A 24,645-nucleotide genomic window follows, 5' to 3' on the forward strand; every position below is an offset into this window, starting at 1 on the left:
AAACTGAGACTATACACTGAATGATAGCTCCCCATCCTGCCTTTGGCCACCACCATTCTGTGTTGTTTTATGAATTTAACTACTCTGGGTACTTCACATAAGTGGAGTCATGCAGTGTTTGTCTCTTTGTGAGTCACTGATTTCACTTAGCCTCATGTCCTCGAGATTTGTTCTGGCTGTAGCACACATCAGAATGTCCTTCCTTCTCAAGGCTGCATCATGCTCCATTGTGTGGATATACTACATTTTGTGTATTCACTCCTCTGGTCATGGACACTTGGCTTCCATATTTTAGTCATTGTGAATGACTCTGCTATGAACATGGCTGCACACATACCTTGTGAGAGCCTGATTTCCATCTTTTTGTATCTTATAGTAATTCTCTGCCTAATTTTTTGAGGACCTGACTGGAAGTATTATTTTTAATGGCTGAGGTGATTACCATCCTTTTTCTCCTGGATCTCATTGTTTTCATTTGGAACTAGGACTAAGAAGTCCATACTTCTCAGTGCAGTTTGATAGGGTCTGCTCTGTAATGAACTGTAGAGCATGGTATGAATCTTAGCTACTATTTGTTATTTCTTTCATATTTCCTGCTCTCTTGGGAATTTTTGGTGGGTTCTCAGCATTATGCTGTACAGGTACCTGTTTCCAACTGTTGGCTCGAAGGTGGATCCCAGGTTAGGCTGGACTCTAATTTCATGAGAAGTTTTTGAACAGTTTGGCATCAGGGTGGGGACCAATGCTGAAAGGCAGCATCTACAAGCCTTGATACCCTAATTGTCCATGAGATAATTCTGTCGATTGAACGAGAGCTCTGCCTGTCATATATGTTCCTGGGTGACAGGTAGATCTGTGGGTCTAAGAAAGCATGGTAGTGGTAGTGAGAGTCTCTCTGGAGCTGTGTCCGGGCTCTCTGCTATGGCTTTCTTCTCCTCTTCTGATAACCAGTGGCCAGGCCCCCTTCTGCTTCTCCCCACTTCCAGTGGATCACCAAGCACCTCACTTCTGGCTCCTAAATATGCCTTAAATTCACCTGTCTCTCCATCTCCACCACCAAGACCTTATCCAGAACCCATTTTCATTCATGTTCCCCCAACTATTGAATCTGGCTAGGGTCTCCTCCTCCAACCATTCTTCACCCAGAGGCCCTTGGAATCTTCTTAAGTTGCCAACTTGGCTGAATGAGGACCACCTTCTCAATACTCCCAAAGCCCAACCTAGCTTTCTCACTCCCAGCCCTGTGGGTTGCAGGGGTCCCCCTTCCCTACATCCCTAGACACACCTCGTTGTTTGATCCTTTCACATGGCCCATTCCTCTTCGTGGAACATTTTGCTCAGTCCTCAGCTTTAGCTGAGAAGCTACTCTTCTACAAAGCCTTCCAGAGGCGGGGCAGGAAGCTTTCTTCTGTTTCTGCAGCACTCTGAACCCAAATATTACTCTAGCCTATTTATTACAATCTTCTGCAATTTCCTAATTTTTTTTCAATCTCCTGACTGAAAGTACCCAAGGGCAGGGTTCCACCTCCTCCACCATGACAAGTCCCATTGTATGGAAATACTTCCAGAAAAAATGAATGAAGGAGAGGACACATCCAGGGTGTTGAATATAACTATGTACCTGAAATTGGGCTTTGTCCAGACACTGGCATGGTCCTACTCCCTAGACACAATGTCCCACCCAATCACTCTGCTGCCATCCCCTCATGTTGGATGATATCTGTCCCTCTGAGGCTTACCCAGGATCATTGCTGCATTTCCCCAGTTGACTTGTTCAGCTGGGACCACTTTACCAATTCTCTGAACAATTGGGATCCTGAGATGAATACAAAAGATATACAATTTAACGGGTTTTCTAGACATCCTGTTTTTGTAATTATGAGTGTTCTTTGCTAACCACTCTAGCATATTAGTTCACCTGGATTTTCTCTACTATTTAGAAAATAAAATTATCTTTTTTTTGTTTGTTTTGTTTTAATTTATTTTTTATTTTCAGTATTCATTATTTTTGCACCACACCCAGTGCTCCATACAATCCGTTCCCTCTATAATACACATCAATTGGTACCCCGACCTCCAAACCCCTGCCCTTTCAAAACCCTCAGATTGTTTATCAGAGTCCATAGTTTCTCATGGTTCACCTTCCCTTCCCATTTCCCCCAACTCCCTCTTCTCTCTATCTCCCCATGTCCTCCATGATATTTGTTATGCTCCACAAATAAGTGAAACCATATGATACTTGACTCTCTCTGCTTGAATCATTTCACTCAGCATAATCTCTGTCCAGTCCTGTCCATGTTGCTACAAAAGTTGCGTATTCATCCTTTCTGATGGAGGCATAATACTCCATAGTGTGTATGGACCACATCTTCCTTAACCATTTGTCCGTTGAAGGGCATCTTGGTTCTTTCCACAGTTGGGTGACTGTGGCCATTGCTGCTATAAACATTGGGGTTCAGATGGCCCTTCTTTTCACGACATCTGTATCTTTGGGGTAAATACCCAGGAGTGCAATTGCAGGGTCATAGGGAAGTTCTATTTTTAATTTCTTGAGGAATCTCCACACTGTTCTCCAAAGAGGCTGCACCAACTTGCATTCCCACCAACAGTGGAAGAGGGTTCCCCTTTCTCCACATCCCCTCCAACACATGTTGTTTCCTGTCTTGCTAATTTTGGCCATTCTAACTGGTGTAAGGTGATATCTCAATGTAGTTTTAATTTGAATCTCCCTGATGGCTAATGATGATGAACATTTTTTCATGTGTCTGATAGCCATTTGTATGTCTTTATTGGAGAAGTGTCTGTTCATATCTTCTGCCCATTTTTTGATAAGATTGTTTCGTGTGTGTTGAGTTTGAGGAGTTCATTATAGATCCTGGATATCAACCTTTTGTCTGTACTGTCATTTGAAAATATATTCTCCCATTCCGTGGGTTGCCTCTTTGTTTTTTTGACTGTTTCCTTTGCTGTGCAGAAGCTTTTGATTTTGATGAAGTCCCAAAAGTTCATTTTCGCTTTTGTTTCCTTTGCCTTTGGATATATATCTTGAGAGAAGTTGCTGTGGCTGATATCAAAGAGATTACTGCCTATGTTCTCCTCTAGGATTCTGATGGATTCCTGTCTCACATTGAGGTATTTTATCCACTTTGAGTTGATCTTTGTGTATGGTGTAAGAGAATGGTCGAGTTTCATTCTTCTACATATAACTGCCCAGTTTTCCCTGATCCCCAAACCAGGCAAAGACCCTACCAAAAAAGAGAATTGTAGACCAATATCACTGATGAATATGGATGCTAAGAATATCAACAAGATCCTAGCAAACAGGATCCAACAGCACATTAAAAAGATTATGTTCTTTGGTGAGTGCTGTGAAGTGTGTAAACCTGGCGATTCACAGACTTGTACCCCTGGGGATAAAAATATATGTTTATAAAAAATAAAAAATTAAAAAAAAAAGATTATTCACCATGTGATTCATCCTTGGGTTACAAGGATGGTTCAATATTCGCAAATCAATCAATGTGATATAACAAATCAATAAGAGAAGAGAGAAGAACCACATGGTCCTCTCAATTGATGCAGAAAAAGCATTTGACAAAATGCAGCATCCGTTCCTAATTAAAACGCTTCAAAGTATAGGGAGAGGGAACATTCCTGAACCTCATCATATCTATCTATGAAAGACCCACAGCAAATATCATCCTCAATGGGAAAAAGCTTGCAGCCTTCCCAGTGAGATCAGGAACATGACAAGGATGCCCACTTTCACCACGCTTGTTCAACATAGTATTAGAAGTCCTAGCAACAGCAATCAGACAACAAAAAGTAATAAAAGGTATCCAAATTGTCAATGAAGAAGTCAAACTCTCTCTATTCGCAGATGACATGATTCTTTATATGGAAAACCCAAAAAACTCCACCCCCAAACTACTAGAGCTCATACAGCAATTCAGCAACGTGGCAGGATACAAAGTCAATGTGCAGAAATCAGTGGCTTTCTTATACACTAACAATGAAAATACAGAAAGGGAAATTAGAGAATCGATTCCATTTACTATAGCACCAAGAACCATAAGATACCTGGGAATAAACCTAACCAAAGAGGTTAAGGATCTGTACTCGAGGAACTACAGAACACTCATGAAAGAAATTGAAGAAGACACAAAAAGTTGGAAGACCATTCCATGCTCTTGGATCGTAAGAATAAACATTGATAAAATGTCTATACTGCCTAGAGCAATCTATACTTTTAATGCCATTCTGATCAAAATTCCACCGGTATTCTTCAAAGAGCTGGAGCAAGTAATCCTAAAATTTGTATGGAATCAGAAGAGACCCCGAATTGCTAAGGAAATGTTGAAAAACAAAAATAAAATGGGGGGCATCATGTTACCTGATTTCAAGCTTTACTACAAAGCTGTGATCGCCAAGACAGCATGGTACCGGCATAAAAACAGACACATAGTGGAACAGAGTGGAGAGCTCAGAATTGGACCCTCAACTCTATGGTCAAATAATCTTCGACAAAACAGGAAAAAATACACAGTGGAAAAAAGACAGTCTCTTCAATAAATGGTGCTGGGAAAACTGGGCAGCTATATGTAAAATTATCTTTTAAACATATTGGGATGTGTGTGTACATTTGTGCATTCTTACCTGCCCTTATGTGCTGTAAGAAACAGGTGTTCTCTGGTCTCCATGGAAGCCTGTCAGAGGTGTGATATTCACAAGTAGCCAGGTCTGAGTCTGTGATGTTCTCTGCATCTTCTATGTCTCACAAACACTTACATAAAGTAATGGAGCAGAAAACCCTAGTCATCCACTCTAACAATGGAGGCCATGTGATCCCTTGACTCAGCACACACAGCCTTTCTCATCTAACCAGCAGCTACACAGCACCCCCTCCCCCCCCATATCCCTTAATTTCTCCCCTGTCCTCTCCCAAGTGTCCTGTACATTTCCTCTACTCACACAATGCTCACATTGCCCTCCAGTCTGTCTACATATCTGACTGGCAGGTATGGTTGTCTTTGAGTTAGGACATTAGTCTGCTTGACTGTGGGTTCCTGAGACCAGATCTGCCGCTGGCAGGCACTCAGATGTTTATGAAAGAATGAGTACATGAGGGATTGAATGAGGACGAGAAGAAATGATACTGGCCTCTTAAGGACCATCCTTAGGCCATTTGGTGGAGAGAAAGGGACCTGCCCTAGCAGCTGTGTGTGGTGTTAGCACTTTCTTGATTGTTATAATACTAACTTTGTATGGTTGATAATAATTGATAATCCACCTCACTAAACAAAAGTGAGGGAATTAGAGGTGGTGTTCACAAACATATAATTTTACCACATGTAAAAAATCAAGGAAGGAAACAGGGCTAGATGAAAATTTAGGGTGGGCTAATGAATGCGATAGTCTCTACACAAATTTGTACCATGCTTTCTTGTGCCATTGTCAGGTGTGGACCCCACTTGACTCCTTGGTTCTCCATGGATCAGAACAAAGAAAGATACCCAATAACTCACAAGATAAGAGAAACCAAGCTCTGAGGGTCCTGATCCTGAAAGTTGGTTCCCAGGTGCTCAAGGAGGGACCCACTGTCAGGATCGGAGCCAAGAGGCCAAAGGAGAGTGCAGGGGAGTGGCAGCTGCCATGGGCCTGTGGAACCCTCCTGCTCTCGGGTGAGATGGGAAGAATCCAGAGCCCAGGGAAGTAAGCAGAGCCTCTGGGGGCCTCACTGGTCCAAAGGAAGGTAGGCCTTTGTATACTTTGTGTTTGGTGAACATCAAACAGGGTGATAGACTAAAGATGTGCTGCTAAGAGAGATATAAAACCCATCAACCTACAAGCATGCGAGAAGCTCTATCACCACTCCTAGGGTATAGAATTGTTATTAAGCAGCCACCTTGCTCTTCCAAATCTCTTTACTGATGTGCTGTTTGGAATAAAGTGACAGTATCAGGCACATTGGATCTGGTGTGAGAATCTAGGCTTGTAGTCTGAAAGGTATTAGCCTGCTTTACTCACAGGACAGAGGAAAGCTGAGAGACCAGAGGGTCTGGGACCTTTCCCTGTAGCTTTAAGATGTGTTTGCCCTGCGTCTGCTGAATGTGGCAGTGCAGGGGACTGAGCACCTTGGGTCTGGAAGATCAGATTGGAACTCGGCTCCCACCTTTAGGGACTGTTCCTTGAATGCTTTGCACTAAGACCCTAGGAGAACCAGGCCCTGGGTGGAAATCAGAATAGTGTGGGGAGGAAAGAGCATTCTGGAACTAACCTAAGGCCCCCATGGGTGGCTTAGATACATGCTGGGATGTGGTTTCAGGACTTACAAGGAAATGTTGACATGGAACCTATGCACAGTATGTGCTCAACAAGGCGCCTCCCTCTCCCCTGGACTCTAGCTCTTCACTCACTCATGCATTGACTTTTGGTAGAATGTTTGTGGGTCTGCAGTGCCATTTTAGATCACTGATTCCCCTCGGTCCCAGGACCTCTCCAAGCTCAGGCTTCCTGGGATGGCCCTTTAAGATGAATGTTTGTGGAATTACATGAGTAGTTATAGGGCCTACAATTAGGGTAAACCACTGGAATTTATGGGACACAGCTTCAAATTTAATACAGAATCCAGATTGTATTTCCACATGTCATGCTGAGCCCTATGTGCCCATGGGAAGAGTTGGCATGGTCTTTGTTCTTTCTTCTCCTTTGTCTCTAAGTTGGGTACAGCTGCAAACAGAAAGCCCTTTCCTCAGGTGCAGGGCCACACTCCATAGGGAGCAGGCGTGAGAGGGAAATAAAAAGATCCACCATCAGTTTCTCATCATGATGAAAATCTAGGTAGGAAAACACTCCCCTCTCTCTAACCCGAGTCATTTAAGTTTCTGCTGGACAGTATTCTCTACTCTACGATGGAAGGTAGGTAGAAGACATGTATACCTCTGCATCATGGGTGGGGCCCTGAGGCCACAGCTCTTAGAAGTAGCCAGAAGCCTGGAAAGGGTTTCCTTGCATCGGCCACTTAGCAGGTCACTCTCAGTGCTGCCCTTCTAATGCCTGGGGCCAGCCCTGCCCAGTACCTCCAGCCCCACACCCCTCAGAGTGGTGCTATTCAGTATTCAGATGCTCACTTCTGACCGGGTGTCCTTCACTTGCTTCAGCCCTGTGGCACTGCACCCATGGCCTCCAGAATGCAGGGCTGATGATGACCTTGATTCTGCTGCTTTCCCAAAGCAGCTTTGGCATGGGGCTTTCACAGGCCCCTATCTTGACATTACCTGCCCTTACAGTGTTCCAAGAAGAACACACTGTGCTGGCTTCTGTTTTGGAATCATAAAAACTTTTTTTGCAGGTTTCAGCCAGTCAGTGGCAGTCCTTTGACATGATGAAATGGTACTTTGTGAGACTTGATGCTACATGGACACATTGGTCAGATCTGCACCATTTAATTTGCTGGATGTGAGTTTACTGAGAGTTTTAAAAAATTATTTTCTTTTCACTTTTTTCAGTTTTACTGGGGTGCAAGTGAAAACAGAAGAAAAACAGAAAAAAAAAGAAATGATTTTTTTAAATGAATGTAATATTTATTTATTTACTTACTTTTTAAAAAAATATTTTATTTATTTATTTGACAGACAGAGATCACAAGTAGGTAGAGAGCCAGGCAGAGAGAGAGGAGGAAGCAGGATCCGCGCTGAGCAGAGACCCTGATGCGGGGCCCAAGACCCTGAGATCATGACCTGAGCCAAAGGCAGAGGCTTAATCCTCTGAGCCACTCAGGCACCCCTACTTTTTTTATTTTTTAAATTCATTGTTTTTGCACCACACCCAGTGCTCCATGCAATCTGTGCCCTCTCTAATACCCACCACCTGGTTCCCCCAACCTCCCACCCCCCGCCGCTTCAAACCCCTCAGATTGTTTTTCAGAGTCCATAGTCTCTCACCTCCCCTTCCAATTTCTCCCAACTCCTCCTCTCTAACTCCCCTTGTCCTCCATGATATTTATTATGCTCCACAAATAAGTGAAACCATATGATAATTGACTTTCTCTGCTTGACTTATTTCACTCAGCAGAATCTCTTCCAGTCCTGTCCATGTTGCTACAAAAGTTGGGTATTCATCCTTTCTGATAGAGGCATAATACTTCATAGCAGAAATGGTATGTTTAGTGTACAACTTGATGCATGTATACAACATGTATACAGGGTATACATGGTGAAATGATCTCCATGGTCAAGCTGATTAACGCATCCACCACTTCACACAGCCACCATTTTTTTCTTGTTTATGCATGTGGTAAGAACACCCAAAATATACACTCTTAGAAAATTTCAAATACATAATTCAGTCCTGTTAACTATAATCACATTGCTGTATATTAGATCCCCACAACTTATTCATCTTGCATAATGGAACTCTGTGCCTCCTTTTACTAGGATGTTCCTGCTTGCTTCTCTGCTTGGAAGATCTTATTAACCCTTTGTGACCCATGGCATAGGCCACTCCTCCAAGAAGCCTTCCCACCCCTACCAGCCCCCCTAGGCTTGACCAGCGATGCACATTGAAGGGCCTGCAGGGGCAGAACCCCTCCTAGAGGAAGGGATTCCACCACTGTGGATGATGAGGGATGGATTCTCAGAAGTAGGAGCCAGAGGTGTTAAGACCTGTCACTGTCATAGATGTCCCAGTCCCCTCTCATACACCTGTGATGACAACTCTTGGGAGCCCATGTTGCCTAGGTTGTTCCTCAAAGATTCCCTTCAGTCCTCCTAACCCTATATCCTGATGATATGGAGAGGTGAATTAGCCTCATTGGGAAGAAGAGGCCAACAAGTAGCTGGCAGTAGCCCTGTGGGAAAATGGACTGGGCCAGAAGGGGAGGTCACTTCTCTCCTGGAAAGATCCGCTCACTAAGTCTTGACTGCAGTTTAGAAACCACCCAGGTTATGAGCCATGAGGGTGGTGGTAGGGGGTGTTCTGAGCAGGGGAACAATATGGGAAAAAGCAACATATCTCCCTGTGGATGAGCATGAACAAATGAGGCTCGCTGTGGAGAATGAGCTATGTCTCTATGCCCTCTATGTAATGGAGGATAACAAATGCAACATTTTAGGAAAAAAGCCAGAAGCTGCATCATAGGAAGATAATGACACCACACATGTGCACGTGTGCACACACACATGTACACACAGAGATGCTTCTTTTTGAGCAAGTGTTTACATGTGCATGGAAAGGTCCAGAATTTTATGCAGCCAGCTAGGATATGTGAAGAGGGAAAAAGGAACATTTATGGACTTCTGCATTGTTTATATTTTATGTAAGCTGAGATTATACTTATATATTTTTTTAAGATTTATTTATTTATCTTAGACATAAGGAGAGTGTGAGCACAGGGTGGGAGGAGAGGGACAGGAAGAGATAGAATCTCAAGTAGACTCCTTGCTGTGTGTAGAGCCCAAAGTGAGTCTCAACCTCATGACCTTGAGATAGTGACCTGACCTGAAACCAAGAGTTAGATGTTCAACCAACTGAGCCACCCAGGCACTCCAGAGATTACACTTGTATTTTTAAAAGAAAGTATGAAGGCAAAGTATGACTTTTCAAATAGAATGGGTCTAGACAACAATAGCCAGGAGCTTCACCTCCTGACTTTGCAGGTGACCTTGTTGACATCCTCTACAGCACATTTAAGTTTCCCATCATTCCCACTTTGGAAATTGCCCCTCCCACTTGTAAGGAATTTTCTGCTTAGAGGCTTACTTAGCGTGGCTGGGAGTGGGAGAAGGAGTACTAGGCTACATAAAGGCTGGACCAGATGGCCATAAGCTTGCCTCCACTAATGGTCTGGGGAACACTACTTACAAAGTCTTTCCTGTGGCTATGATTTCATCCTCCTGACCCACTGTCTCAGTCCAGTATGGACATTTCCCTCACCCCAAATAGGGAAATGATAGCAAGTGGGAGTGTCCATTTCAGGGCCATGTGCTCAGCTGCCTCCTGGTTTGTTCTAATAGCACATTGCCTTCTCTGATACATGTAACAGCCCTGATCTAGCCTCTACCTCTGGCCCAGTCCCCCTGCACATGAGGATGGTCTCAGGGGAAGAGCCTGAATCTGGAAGCATGGATTATTCCTTTTGATTCTGGGATAGCCACTTACAGACTGTGGGTCCTTGAGAGGACATCACTTCTCAGACCCTCAGTTTTATCTTCTATTTGTGTAGATAGTAATATATTCCTTACAAGACTATGATAGAATGAAAAAGACTGTGTAAGTAAAATACCCAGATTGGGGAGATATATATATATATATATATATATATATTGGGCCCAAGTAGGTGATATGTAAATATTGAACACTTTTCCCAACATCCACACCACCCCCACTCCAACTCTGACATGAATTTGGGATGTGAGCATTATATAAGTACCTGCCCAAACAAGATTCAGTTTTTCTCTCAGTTCCATGTGGCAAATAAAATTAGATATGGCATGGTAGCCAGCTTTGTGAAGGGGACACCTGCCTCTCCAGTCTTATCACTAAACTTCACTACGTCCTATCTTGACTTGTCATTGATAGATGGCAGTGCCTCTCTACTTGTCCTACACTGGCTAAAGTGCTGGAGTCCCTCCCTTGAGTCCTGAAGGCAGAAGGACCAGTCTTTTGGGCCTTGTTCTACATCTGAAATCAGACTGAACACAGATCCCTTCAGCATCTTGGAGCCCACTGGACCCTGGGAATGCTACCTTTTCTTCCAGCACTAACTAGAGGAAATGAAACACTGTGAGACCATCCTAGGCACATTCCTATGGATAGATGAAGTGCCAGCCCAGAGGTCTTGTTTTTCATAAGTGCACATGGTTAAGAAACAGTGATGTTGGTCTGGTGGTTTATCTGGTGTGGTCTGTAAGCTGAAAGGAAAAGTAGTATCCAGAAACAGGGCTTTTTCCTTACTGCTATAGCCTCTGCCTGCAGCTTTTCAGAAGCTGCAGAACCTGCCAGATATACTGTGTGGGTGAGGTCAAAGGCCCCTGCTGGCCTCTCTTCGGTTGCCTGTGAGTCTCTGCTTATTTCAGTGTTCACACCATTCCCCACCTGGGTCAATGAAACACACAGATTTATTTTAATGTAATACATATGGATGCAGCATCCATCAATCCTTCATCCACGTACCCAACACATCTTTAATGTAAACACACTCTATGCCAGTGCTCTAATGGAAGACATAGGGACTGGTGATGAACAATGCTGCCGTGGATGGTGACCTCAGGAGCCTGTGGTCCAGTGGGGGCAAAGAGCATTGATTAGGTAATCAAGACAAGTGCAAACCTGATTGCAAACAGTGATAAATACCGTGGAGGACACACCTCAGAGCTTATTGCTGGGGCTGACCTGGTCCTGGGAAGTCAGCCTCCCTGGGAATACCACACTTAAGCTGAGAGCTAAAGCACTGACATGGTAGGTGTTGACTAAGCAAATATGACTGCTAATAATAGAGGTGGTCTTACACCATACTGACCACCCCCCAAAGTCTATTATCAGTGATTTATGAGAGTGAATTTTTGAGCCTCCCCAAAGCCTGTGGCATGAGTACTGCTGACAATCCCCAGCTTACAGCCAAGGGGCTGAGGTATGGAGAATAGCAAGGTGGGGACTGGACCCACCACTGGGCTCTGCTGCCGCCCAGAGTGAGTAAGGAGGGAGAGGAGTGGCAGCTGCTGAGACAGAGGGACAAGCAAGGGGAGAAAAGACTTAAGGAACATTTGCAACTTAACACCTTGCAATGAACAAATCCAGCTGAACAAATACTTGCAGGTAGCCCTGAGCTTGATCAAGCCAAAGAAACTGGGTGATGTGCATGGATTACTACTACTCCCGGGAATGAGGTTATGCATGTGGCATGCGGCACAGAAAAAAGGGGTTGTTGATTGGTGAGGTGGTAGAAGAGGGTGTTGGTGCTCCCTGCCTCCTACTGCCATTCCTGTTTCAGGAGAGGGGTTCTGTGATCTGGGCATCTTCCTACCCCTTGGCCGGAGGTGGATGGAGCTGAGGCACTCTTAAAGGCCTCCTGGACTTAGCTTGGCTCTCACTTTGGATGAGATTATCCACAAGCACCTACCTCACAATCAGGACTCAGCCTCCTGCTTTGATTAGCATGTCAGGACATGTAAGCTTTTGTAGATGGAAAGTGATCATTAGGGACAAAAGGACAGAGAGACAAGAGATGCTGGAGAAACACAGCCCAGTGCAGACAGATTGATACCTTTACCAAATGATAAAAAGCCCTTGACAGGTTGTATATTATATCATACTGCATCAACACTAGGATGTACTTTTTTTTTCTTTTTTAGCCACCTCAACATTTCTGTGATCAGATGTGAAGCATCCTATGATTGATAGTGTCTTATACCATGGTCTCAGGAGGTGACAGCTGTAATGTAGCTGTCATTGCTCATATATACACAGATTTGGTCATAGCTGGGGTAACCCCACAACCCATTTTCCTGGGGACATACCTGGATTATATCAGTTTCCCTGTGTTAATTATTGATAGCATCCGTTTTATCCATAAAACATGTTGGGGTGGTAAATTACTTAGTCTCTTCATCACTTTAATTGTATTATGTGCATTATTGGTACTATGCATCTCTCAAGGCTAGATACCATTAAAAAAGTCTTCACAAAGATAATATTAAGATACAGTGATGAAACAAAATTATTGTATACATAGGAGTATAAACAGTACAGGGGTGTAAGTTTGATATTAGTGACACACATGCTTATCATTGAAAGAATGATGATAATTTCACACTTACCTGCAAAGCCACATTTTAGTAGCTTATGGGATCTGAGAAAATAACCCCCCCTCGCCCCCCGCAAGTGATGCATCCTGATGCATCCTGGGTTATTTTGACGGGGCTTGTGTAAAAGGGCATAGTAAACAATGCAGCTGAAGGCCTGAGGAATTGCCAGGAGACATATTTGGCAAATGAGCTTGATGCTGATCCATTGTGTTATATTGAAAAAAATATCACCTCAAGGGGAATGCATGTCTGTGTTTGCTGGTGAATGCCTTATTACTAGAGGGCGGAACTACATGGAGAGCTGAACAACAGTCACCAACATAATAATGGAGAAAGCGTTCTTGTATAATTAGTTAGTAGTGCATTATTTATTGGTCTCACAGCCTTTGTGATGAAACATGGCAGGACCTAAGAGGCTCCTCACCTGCTAGAGCTGGTGGATAGTCAGGTAAAAAACCATTATTTTCCAGTGTCCTCACTTCGGTCTTTCACTTTCTGACAGAGGGGAGGACTCTGGAGGTCATCTGCCCAGGCTCCTGTCAGAACCCTTTTCCTTACTACCCTCCCCGTGTCTGGCTGGGAGAAGTCCCTTGCCCTCCCTCAGTTGTGGTTTCTTCTTCTGAGCTGTGGAGGTGAGAACCGCTCTGCCTGATGGAATTCTACAAAGAATATACAAGATGATGCTGTGATCTGCCCAGTGCAGACTCTGAAAGAGCACATGGGATTAGCTTATATGATCATGTTACTGCTATTAGCCTTCTCTACCTCCCACACTGTAAACTGCAGCAAGGATGCCTCATGATAACTGCCATCATGTTGAGCTATAGGGTCTCTGGCTGTTGGTGAATGTCTTCCCTGAAGACACCTTAATTTTCATACTAGGGTGAATCTGATGAATGAATGAATAAACAAACAATGGGACCTGATTCTCAATGGTATACTTACTTCCTTATGCAAAGCCCCTTTGAGAAAGACTACGAAGACAAATGTATTTGAATGCATGATGACTACAATGAGAGTAATTCACAAAGAAGGTGCAAGGAGGTCAGCTAGATAGGAGTGGAGTTGTGGGAGTAAGACTGGCTGGTTTGTAGGACCCTGAAGCCATGCTGCCCTTCCTCACACCTTCTCAGTGCTGCCTCCTGCCACCCTTCCTGTGCTTTTCAGGTGGGAGAATGGTTCTTGATATATCCAAAGTGAGGGTCTGGGGAAGGCAGCTGATTCCGAGGGAGACAGCCAGATGCTTTGGCGATAAGACAGAGGGCCCTTGGTCACTCAGCTGGACAGGCAGCCAGACAACAGTGATGAATAGAACCCTCCAGCTGGGAGCTGCCTGCTTTAATAAGGATATTCTTTCTCAGCTGTTAACAAGCAGAAACATCTCTGTGTAACCGGGCATAGTTTCCACTGCCCAGCTGACTGCATGCATCAGCACCCCACACCACAGCATGAGACTCTGTCATCTTCCCCAGCGTCCTGCTGTTGGCCATCTCTACCCTCACTACCAGCCGCAATGTTTCTATGATCTTTTTTACCCTGTCTAAGAATGGATGAATTAGGTTCTGGTCCTACCTCAGATTCCAACTGTAAACTCCAGCTTGTAAACTTGGACAAATGACAAGTGTGCCTGAACCTCTACTCACATTTATTAAAATGAATCACTCTCCACAATGTCTTCCAAGGCATGTTTTGGTCTTTTATTGGAAAAATAGAGAAATAATAACTTCTATGGGACCATACAACAAGATCAGCATTCACATTAGAATTCTAGAATTTTCAGCTTACATCTTCACATCAATTCTTTTTTTTAAAATTTTATTGTGTTATGTTAGTCACCATACAATACATCATTAGTTTTTGATGTAGTGCTCCAAGATTCATTGTTTACATATAATCCTTCATACCCACCACCAGGCTCACACATCTCCCCACCCTTCTCCCTTCCAAAACCCTCAGTTTGCCTCTCGGAGTCCACAGTCTCTCATAATTCATCTTTCCTCTGATTCCAACCCCCAAAACCTTTCACTTTTCCCTTCTTTCTCCTAATGTCCTCCATGTTATTCCTTTTGTTCCAGAAGTAAGTGAAACCATATGATAATTGAGTTTCTCTGCTTGACTTATTTCACTCAACATAATCTCTTCCAGTCCCATCCATGTTGATACAAAAGCTGGGTATTCATCCTTTCTGGTGGCTGTCTAATATTCCATTGTATATATGGACCACATCTTCTCAATTCTTTTAGCCTTGCTTCCCCCCACAGTCACATGGGAAATGCTGATGAGTGCATGTCTTTCTGACTATAATGACATTAAGGAAGCATGGATTCCTTCAGAGTGGAGGGTCCAAAGAACCAAAGAGTGGTGGAAGGAGAACCTGATCACCTTACTCTCCTGAATCCCACCTTGCTGGGATTTCCTGGGTTCCCTTGTTCTAGAACCTGGGACATGAGCATAGTAGGGTTCCTGAAAAGAGCCATGGAAAGTTGGACATGACTGGCTGGATGAGACAGACGTATTTGCGGGTCAGAAAGCCTGGGGTCCATTTTTAGCTGGATGCCCTTTCTTACTTTGTGCCAGCAACTTGGCCTTCCTGGATGTTCAATGTTTGTAGGAGAAGGGCTAGACTCCATGTGGGAATATGGACATGTTCTGTGGATGTGGCTGTATCAGTCAAGGCCCAGGCAGGAAAACAGAAACCAAGCATATATGGCATTTCAAATTGAGGGAATTTAACACAGGAACCTGCTTACATAGTCATGGGAAGGTTGAATTAATGGAAAGTGTAGGATGGGGTAACTCAGAAATGGGTAAGTGTAGGAGGCAGCCACCACCCCTTAGGGTTAGGGGGAAAGGTGGAGAAGTGGGACAGCTATGGGTCTGGAGATGAGGTTACTAGAACTGGTGCTTAGACAACAGAGGCTGAATGCAGTTCATGCTTGACCCTCTGAAGGAAGCCTGGGCACCATACAGCGAGGTGGTGTGAGGAGTCACATGGCTGATGCCTGAGCCTGAGCTGCTGGAGTGTAGCCACCACTGTAGGTACAGAAATGCTGACAGGAGCTGGGAGCAGAAAGAGGGTCTTTTTTTCTCCACTGGCCTCCCAGTTTCCTACCAGTTCCCTTCACTGGCTGGACCAAAGAGGAAGTCTTCATGGGAGGGAATAGAGTAATGGGGCCTGCAGTCTCCCTGATAACACCATAAAACTGAGTAGAGAAGGGTGGGCTTGGGGCTGAAAGTCAACAGGGTACAGAACACGGGCACAGAGGTTGAGCTATGACTGTTTGGTAGTCATCCACCAACATCTCTGTCTACCCTCCCACCTTCCAGTTCCCAGTTGTGTTCCAGAGGCCTCTGTTTCAGAAAACAAGTTCAACTGTGTCCTGTTTTCTCTTCTGGGGAACCCAGACAATCTGTTGACAACACCTGGCTCAGAATAAACCAAAAGTGTGAGTCTGGGACTTGTGCAGCAGGACCCGCTCTGAGGCAGGGCTCACCAACCATCCCCAGGTCAAGACTACCTTACTATATAGACCATAGAGTGCATGAGAGTGCCTAGAGTACACATGCCTTTTTTAAGCAGCTGTACCTCAAGATCTATATTTGGGTTTTTTTGCCTGGACCAGAAAGGACACTGAAGGGCTAGGGCAGGGACACAGAGATGAGTTGAGCAGTCCCTTGTAATCAGGCCCATTCTCTGGCTGCCATTTCTCTGCCTGTCTGCAGGTTCTTGGAAAGCAGCTGACCCACTGGATTATTGGATATTGCTATGCTGAGCATATATGAGTCCCAGGGGGTCCTGGTGAGCAGTGCAAGCAGTTTCAGGAGGTAGACATGAGGAGGTAGAGTAATGTTACTCCCTCCGGCATGCTATGCCCAAAGATATCACATTCTGCCCAGGAACCCTCAAGAAGAATTGGGAACTTGAGGTGTGGCAAGGATTCCTTTCCTTGCTGGGCTCCCAGTGTCTCCCTCAGCTGCACATCTTTCAGGCAGACCCTCACAATGTCATGCCTAGCACTGGTGTCTCTCCCTCTGACTTGGCACCAGAACCCTGACTGTATTCAGGGGGCAGAGTAAAGATTGAGGTGATGTCTTTCCTTATACTAGCATGAACCTTAGCAATATGACAATTAACCCAAGGACAATGTGCCTGGACAGTGCCAGATGAGGCCAGTGACTGGGACATAGGAATTGTTAGGCTGAAGAACAGGGCTGAATTATTGACTTGGAAAAAACTTAAGTGCAACATACAGACATATATTTTCATTGTGATCCAATACCTCAATATATATGTGTATATATATGTGTGTGTGTGTGTATCATATATATACACCTATGCACATGTGTGTACAAAACATTGATTATGTGGATAATAGGTATATCCATATATATAACTCTGCCTTGTGTCAATCCAGGTTCCCTGGAATCCTAGCTTTGGTACTAGTGCTTTATTACAGGTGAGATAGGAGGAAGACAGGGAAGGAGGTATAGTCCCAGGTGGGCTATGGCTTCATCTGCAAACACAGGGGCTTTTTGCCATGCATGATGTTACTAGAGAGACTCTGTGGGTCTGCCTCATTCCATAGAAATCTGATGCAAGGAAAAAGAAAAGGACTTGATCTGTTGGCTTCTTCCCTCTCCTGTCTTTCATCAGTTGGCCCAGGAATGCCTGCCTTTCCAAGCAGAGCTTCTGCGGGTCTGATTGGGTTGCACAGGAAAGCTATGGCTTCTGTACTCCCACAGCAGCAGGTGTGTTGGGAGTTTTGTTCAGAGTCTGAACTTCACTTCTCTGTGTACCTGAGAAAGCCAGTGTCATTAGAAGAGGGGCAGCAGAAGCAGCAAGGATCCTCCACTGAGTAAGAGGCAGGACTTGGAAGTTGAAGTGGGGCTAAATAAACCTGAAAAAGTACAAAAAGCAGGTCCATATTATGTGCATTTATAATCTGGTTAAGTATATAATATTTATACACACATGGCATGCAAAAAATTTCACAAAACTTTATTTGCACTACATTGCAATACACTTTCTAATTTCTACTCTGTTCTTATATAAAAACTCCACTTGCAACCCACTATACCACTAAGCCACCCCTTTAAACTGGATCTAGACATGGTCTTGATCTTTGGTTCACGTTGTTAGGAGAGAAATATTGCTAGAGGCAACATGGAAGATCATCATGCATATTGTATCTCCATTTTTAATTGAAAAATTTGAGATAGATGAATATTCCCAAGTGATAACATTTTGCAAAACTGTAAAACAATATCACAACCAAGATGGCAACACTGAAACAACACACCCATCTTATTCAGATTGGTGATAAAACACACCTGTCTTATCCAGATCTCCTGGGTTTTACTTCTACTCATTTATGTGCACATATGTGTATTGAGCTCCACAGAGTGTTACTGCCTGTACAGGTTCATGAATCCACCACCACAATCAAGACACAGAAGAGTTCCAAGACCACAAATATCCTCCTGCTGCCTTTTTTGAAACACACACGTGCACAGACACACCCACACACTCCTCTCCCCCTCCCTTCCCTTTAGCCACTAATCTGCCTTCCATTTCTAGAATCTTACCGTGTGTTATTTGCCATCCATACATCCTCTTAATATTTGTTCATATCATTTACCTGTGTTTTAATTGGATTGTTTCTTTTATAGTTCAATTTTGAGAGTTTATCATACATTCTAAATACTAGTCTTTTATCAGAATGTGGTTTGCCACTTTCCCTCCTATTCTGTGATTAGTCTTTCCATCCTCTTTGTTTTCTTGTGTTTTTTATTTTATTTTAAATTTAATTTTATATTTTCAGTCTTCCAAGATTATTGTTTATGCACCACACCCAGTGCTCCATGCAATACATGCCCTCCCACCACCGGGCTCACCCAACCCCCCAACCCCCTCCCCTCCCAAATCCTCAGTTTGTTTCTCAGAGTCCACAGTCTCTCATGTTCCATCCTCTTAACACAGTCTTGATAGAGCAGAAGTTTTATTTTGGTAATACAATTCACCATTTATTTTTCCTTCTATGGATAGTGTGCTTGCTGTTAAATCTAAGAATTCTTTTCCCATCCCTAAATCCTCAAGGCTTACTCCTATTTTTTTCTCTCAAAAGTTTTGTAGTTTTGTATTTTATATTTAAGTATATGATCTGTTTTGAGTAACTTTTTTATAGAAAGACTTCCTGAGCTGGCTACCTTCTATAGCTTTCATGCTTGCTCTGTCTTCTTACCTGCCTCCATATATCTTAGTGGAAAAGGGGGGACCTCAGGCCCAGTGGGAAAGGACAGCACCTCCTTTGGCCCTTTATTTCTGATGGGTGTCTCAGCTGATGTCTTCTGCTACTTTGCCAGGTTGCCTGATGTCTCTAACATGACTCTGGTTTGGTCTGGGAGAGAATCAACTATGTGTGCTGCCTTCTGTCAGTAGGCTGGGAGTCTGGGATGCCTTCCTCTGTTGGGTGAGGTGCTGTAAGACATGCTGATTCTGTACTGCTTCCTCATCCTTGAGGTCTTATGTCAGCTGCTTTCCTCTTCTACCTTTCAGGGTTCTGCATAGGTTGTCTCCTATATAATTTCTATAGGGTTTATAGCTATATATATTGCAGGGAGGAAAAAGAGATAGGAGTCCCTGCTGAGCCCATTATTATGCTTTTAAGACACTTTATCACCCAGAATCCACTCTCTGTCCCTTTCCCATGTGTGATTTTGTAATCTGGAGCCATGGAGTCTACAATGAAGAGACTTAGATGGCTGGAACCTTCCCCAGGAGAGGCACACTCCTCAATATCCACTTCTGTGAAGCCATGGAGACAAGTGGATGAGGCGAGTATTCCCAGAGAGCAGAACTGGGTCCTGAGGACAGGGAGTCCTCACTAATATTACAGCAGTGTGTAATATGGGCTGTGCCACAGTGCATGTCCCAGTCTCCCCGTCATCACTGGGGAGATTTTACTAATGGAACTGCTTTCTACATCACTGGGTTGGGTTGGGATGTACCCATTGGGTTTGAATGCAGTCTTTTAGGTAGAGTTAACTGCACCACTGGGAGTCACAGCTAGACCTGATGAAGGTGTGGCTAAGTCCTAGTGACCTGGATTTTGACCTATATGCAGTACTCAGATGAGATTTCAGAGCTCGTCTTATGGGAATAAAATGCATATATAGGAGAAAGGGAATTATGGTAGCCCACAGTCTGGAAGTGTGACCACTTCCAGCTAGTTTTCTCTTATCACTTGCCAGTGAAACCATAATTCTCTCTGGCAGTGATGCACTGAGCCCCAGAAAATGACTGAAGACTGATCTAAGGCAATCATAGCAACCCAATTCTCCTTTGTGAGTGATTAGTCTATGCTTGGTTGTGTTACCCAGGTCAGACCAGTGAAACTTATGTTGATGTATGCTAAGAGTGTCTGATATTAAAGCTCTGCCTCTGGCCTCTACGCTTCCAGCTCCTGATGCTGTTGTGTGACAGTGTGATGCCTGAAGAAGTGGCAGCTACCTAGTAGCTATAAGGGAAAACATAACCAACTCACATGATGAATAAGAAAATTGAAAAAGCCTAGATTTTTTTAATCACATCTCTTTATTTCTGAATTAACCCAGAATTATTCTTTTTTTCTTACAGGTTCTTTTTTAAAAATTTTTTCAATTTATTTATTTTCAGAAAAATAGTATTCATTATTTTTTCACCACACCCAGTGCTCCATGCAATCCGTGCCCTCTATTATACCCACCACCTGGTACCCCAACCTCCCACACCCCAGCAACTTCAAAGCCCTCAGATTGTTTTTCAGAGTCCATAGTCTCTCATGACTCACCTCCCCTTCCAATTTACCCCAACTCCCTTCTTTTCTCTAACTCCCCTTGTCCTCCATACTATTTGTTATGCTCCACAAATAAGTGAAACCATATGATAATTGACTCTCTCTGCTTGACTTATTTCACTCAGCATAATCTCTTCCAGTCCTGTCCATGTTGCTACAAAAGTTGGGTATTTATCCTTTCTGTTGGAGGCATAATACTGCATAGTGTATATGGACCACATCTTCCTTATCCATTCGTCTGTGGAAGGGCATCTTGGTTCTTTCCACAGTTTGGCAACCGTGGCCATTGCTGCTATAAACATTGGGGTACAGATGGCCCTTCTTTTCACGACATCTGTATCTTTGGGGTAAATACCCAGGAGTGCAATTGCAGGGTCATAGGGAAGTTCTGTTTTTAATTTCTTGAGGAATCTCCACACTGTTCTCCAAGGAGGCTGCATCAACTTGCATTCCCACCAACAGTGGAAGAGGGTTCCCCTTTCTCCACATCCCCTCCAACACATGTTGTCTCCTGTTTTGTTAATTTTGGCCATTCTAACTGGTGTGAGGTGATATCTCAATGTGGTTTTAATTTGAATCTCCCTGATGGCTAATGATGATGAACATTTTTTCATGTGTCTGATAGCCATTTGTATGTCTTGATGGGAGAAGTGTCTGTTCATATCTTCTTCCCATTTTTTGATATGTTTGCCTGTTTCGTGTGTGTTGAGTTTGAGGAGTTCATTATAGATCCTGGATATCAACCTTTTATCTGTACTGTCATTTGCAAAAATCTTCTCCCATTCCGTGGGTTGCCTCTTTGTTTTTTTGACTGTTTCCTTTGCTGTGCAGAAGCTTTTGATTTTGATGAAGTGCCAAAAGTTCATTTTTGCTTTTGTTTCCTTTGCCTTTGGAGACATATCTTGAGAGAAGTTGCTGTGGCTGATATCGAAGTGATTACTGCCTATGTTCTCCTCTAGGAGTCTGATGAATTCCTGTCTCATGTTGAGGTCTTTTATCCACTTTGAGTTGATCTTTGTGTATGGTGTAAGAGAATGGTCGAGTTTCATTCTTCTACATATAGCTGTCCAGTTTTCCCAGCACCATTTATTGAAGAGACTGTCTTTTTTCCACTGTATATTTTTTCCTGTTTTGTCGAAGATTAATTGACCATAGAGTTGAGGGTCCATATCTGGGCTCTCTACTCTATTCCACTGGTCTATTTGTCTGTTTTTATGCCAGTACCATGCAGTCTTGGTGATCACAGCTTTGTAATAAAGCTTGAAATCAGGTAACATAATGCCCCCAGCTTTATTTTTGTCTTTCAACATTTCCTTAGCGATTCGGGGTCTCTTCTGATTCCATACAAATTTTTGGATTATTTGCTCCAGCTCTTTGAAGAATACCGGTGGAGTTTTGATCAGAATGGCATTAAAAGTATAGATTGCTCTAGGCAGTATAGACATTTTATCAATGTTTATTCTTTTTTATTTTTTTATTTATTTTTATTTTTTTAAGATTGTATTTATTTATTTGTCAGAGAGAGAGCGAGAAAGAGCGGGCACAGGCAGACAGAGTGGAAGGCAGAGTCAGAGGGAGAAGCAGGCTCCCTGCGGAGCAAGGAGCCTGATGTGGGCCTCAATCCCAGGACGCTGGGATCATGACCTGAGCTGAAGGCAGCGGCTTAACCAACTGAACCATTCAGGCGTCCCTCAATGTTTATTCTTACAATCCAAGAGCATGGAATGGTCTTCCATCTTTTTGTGTCTTCCTCAATTTCTTTCATGAGTGTTCTGTAGTTCCTCGAGTACAAATCCTTTACCTTTTTGGTTAGGTTTATTCCCAGGTATCTTATGGTTCTTGGTGCTATAGTAAATGGAATCGATTCTCTAATTTCCCTTTCAGTATTTTCATTTTTAGTGTTTAAGAAAGCCACTGATTTCTGCACATTGACTTTGTATCCTGCCACATTGCTGAATTGCTGTATGAGTTCTAGTAGTTTGGGGGTGGAGTTTTTTGGGTTTTCCATATAAAGAATCATGTCATCTGCGAATAGAGAGAGTTTGACTTCTTCATTGACAATTTGGATACCTTTTATTACTTTTTGTTGTCTGATTGCTGTTGCTAGGACTTCTAATACTATGTTGAACAAGCGTGGTGAAAGTGGGCATCCTTGTCATGTTCCTGATCTCACTGGGAAGGCTGCAAGCTTTTTCCCATTGAGAAAGATATTTGCTGTGTGTCTTTCATAGATAGATATGATGAGGTTCAGGAATGTTCCCTCTATCCCTATACTTTGAAGCGTTTTAATTAGGAACAGATGCTGGATTTTGTCAAATGCTTTTTCTGCATCAATTGAGAGGACCATGTGGTTCTTCTCTCTTCTCTTATTGATTTGTTCTATCACATTGATTGATTTGCAAATGTTGAACCATCCTTGTAGCCCAGGAATGAATCCCACCTGGTCATGGTGGATAATCTTTTTAATGTGATGTTGAATCCTGTTGGCTAGGATCTTGTTGAGAATCTTATCATCCATATTCATCAGTGATATTGGTCTAAAATTCTCCTTTTTGGTAGGGTCTTTGCCTGGTTTGGGAATCACGGTAATGCTGGCTTCATAGAAAGAGTCTGGAAGTTTTCCTTCTGCTTCAATTTTTTGAAACAGCTTCAGGAGAATAGGTGTTATTTCTTCTTTGAAGGTTTGGTAGAATTCCCCAGGGAATCCGTCAGGTCTTGGGCACTTGTTTTTTGGGAGGTTTTTGATCACTGCTTCAATCTCGTTATTAGATATTGGTCTATTCAGGTTGTTGATTTCTTCCTGGTTCAATTTTGGTAGTTTACATTTTCCAGGAATGCATCCACTTCATCTAGGTTGCTAAGCTTTTCGGCATATAACTGTTGATAATAACTTCTGATGATTGTTTCTACCTCCTTGTGTTAGTTGTGATCTCTCCCTTTTCATTCATAATTTTATGAATTTGGGCTTTCTCTCTTTCCTTTTGGATTAGTGTGGCCAATGTTTTATTGATCTTATTGATTCTTTCAAAAAAACAGCTTCTAGTTTCATTGATACGTTCTACTGTATCTCTGGTTTCTACCTCATTGATCTCAGCTCTAATCTTGATGGTTTCCCTTCTTATGTGTGGAGTTGGTTTGATTTGTTGTTGATTCTCCAGTTCTTTAAGGTGTAGAGACAGCTGGTGTATTCTGGATTTTTCAATTTTTTTGAGAGAGTCTTGGATGGCTATGTATTTTCCCCTTAGGACAGCCTTTGCTGTATCCCATAGGTTTTGGACCGAAGTGTCTTCATTCTCATTGGTTTCCATGAATTGTTTAAGTTTTTCTTTGATCTCCTGGTTGATCCAAGCATTCTTAAACAAGGTGGTCTTTAGCTTCCAGGTGTTTGAGTTCCTTCTGAACTTTTCCTTGTGATTGAGCTCCAGTTTCAAAGCATTGTGATCTGAGAATATGCAGGGAATAATCTCAGTCTTTTGGTATCAGTTGAGTCCTGATTTGTGACCCAGCATGTGGTATATTCTGGAGAAGGTTCCGTGTGCACTTGAGAAGAATGAGTATTCTGTTGTTTTAGGGTGAAATGTTCTGTATATATCTATGAGGTCCATAACCCAGAATTATTCTTAAATAAGGACAATTATTCTTAGGGTTTAATTAATTTTCAGTAGGATTTTCTCTTTCTTGTTATCAAAACCTCCTAAATAATACAGATCATCTCTAGTCTCTGGTCTACTTACCTCCTAGGCTCCTGCTTCTAGCATTGTACTCTATTTGGTGTGCTATTTACCAAACATAAGCAGAACCTGTTTTCTTCCTGTCTCCCTAGAATAGTTCTTAGCCACCTACAAAATAGAATATGTTATGACAAAGTGATTTCACATGTTTTAATATTTTGTTTAGAAAGCTTTCAGTAGTTCACAGCCATATGTGTTAGAGCCTAAGGGGCCTGGAGAACATCTCCTTGTTATTTTATAGATGAGGATTCAGGGGGATTCAAATCCTCAAGGGGG

The sequence above is a fragment of the Mustela nivalis genome, assembly GCF_964662115.1.
Source record: "Mustela nivalis genome assembly, chromosome: 11".
Lineage (NCBI taxonomy): Eukaryota > Metazoa > Chordata > Mammalia > Carnivora > Mustelidae > Mustela > Mustela nivalis.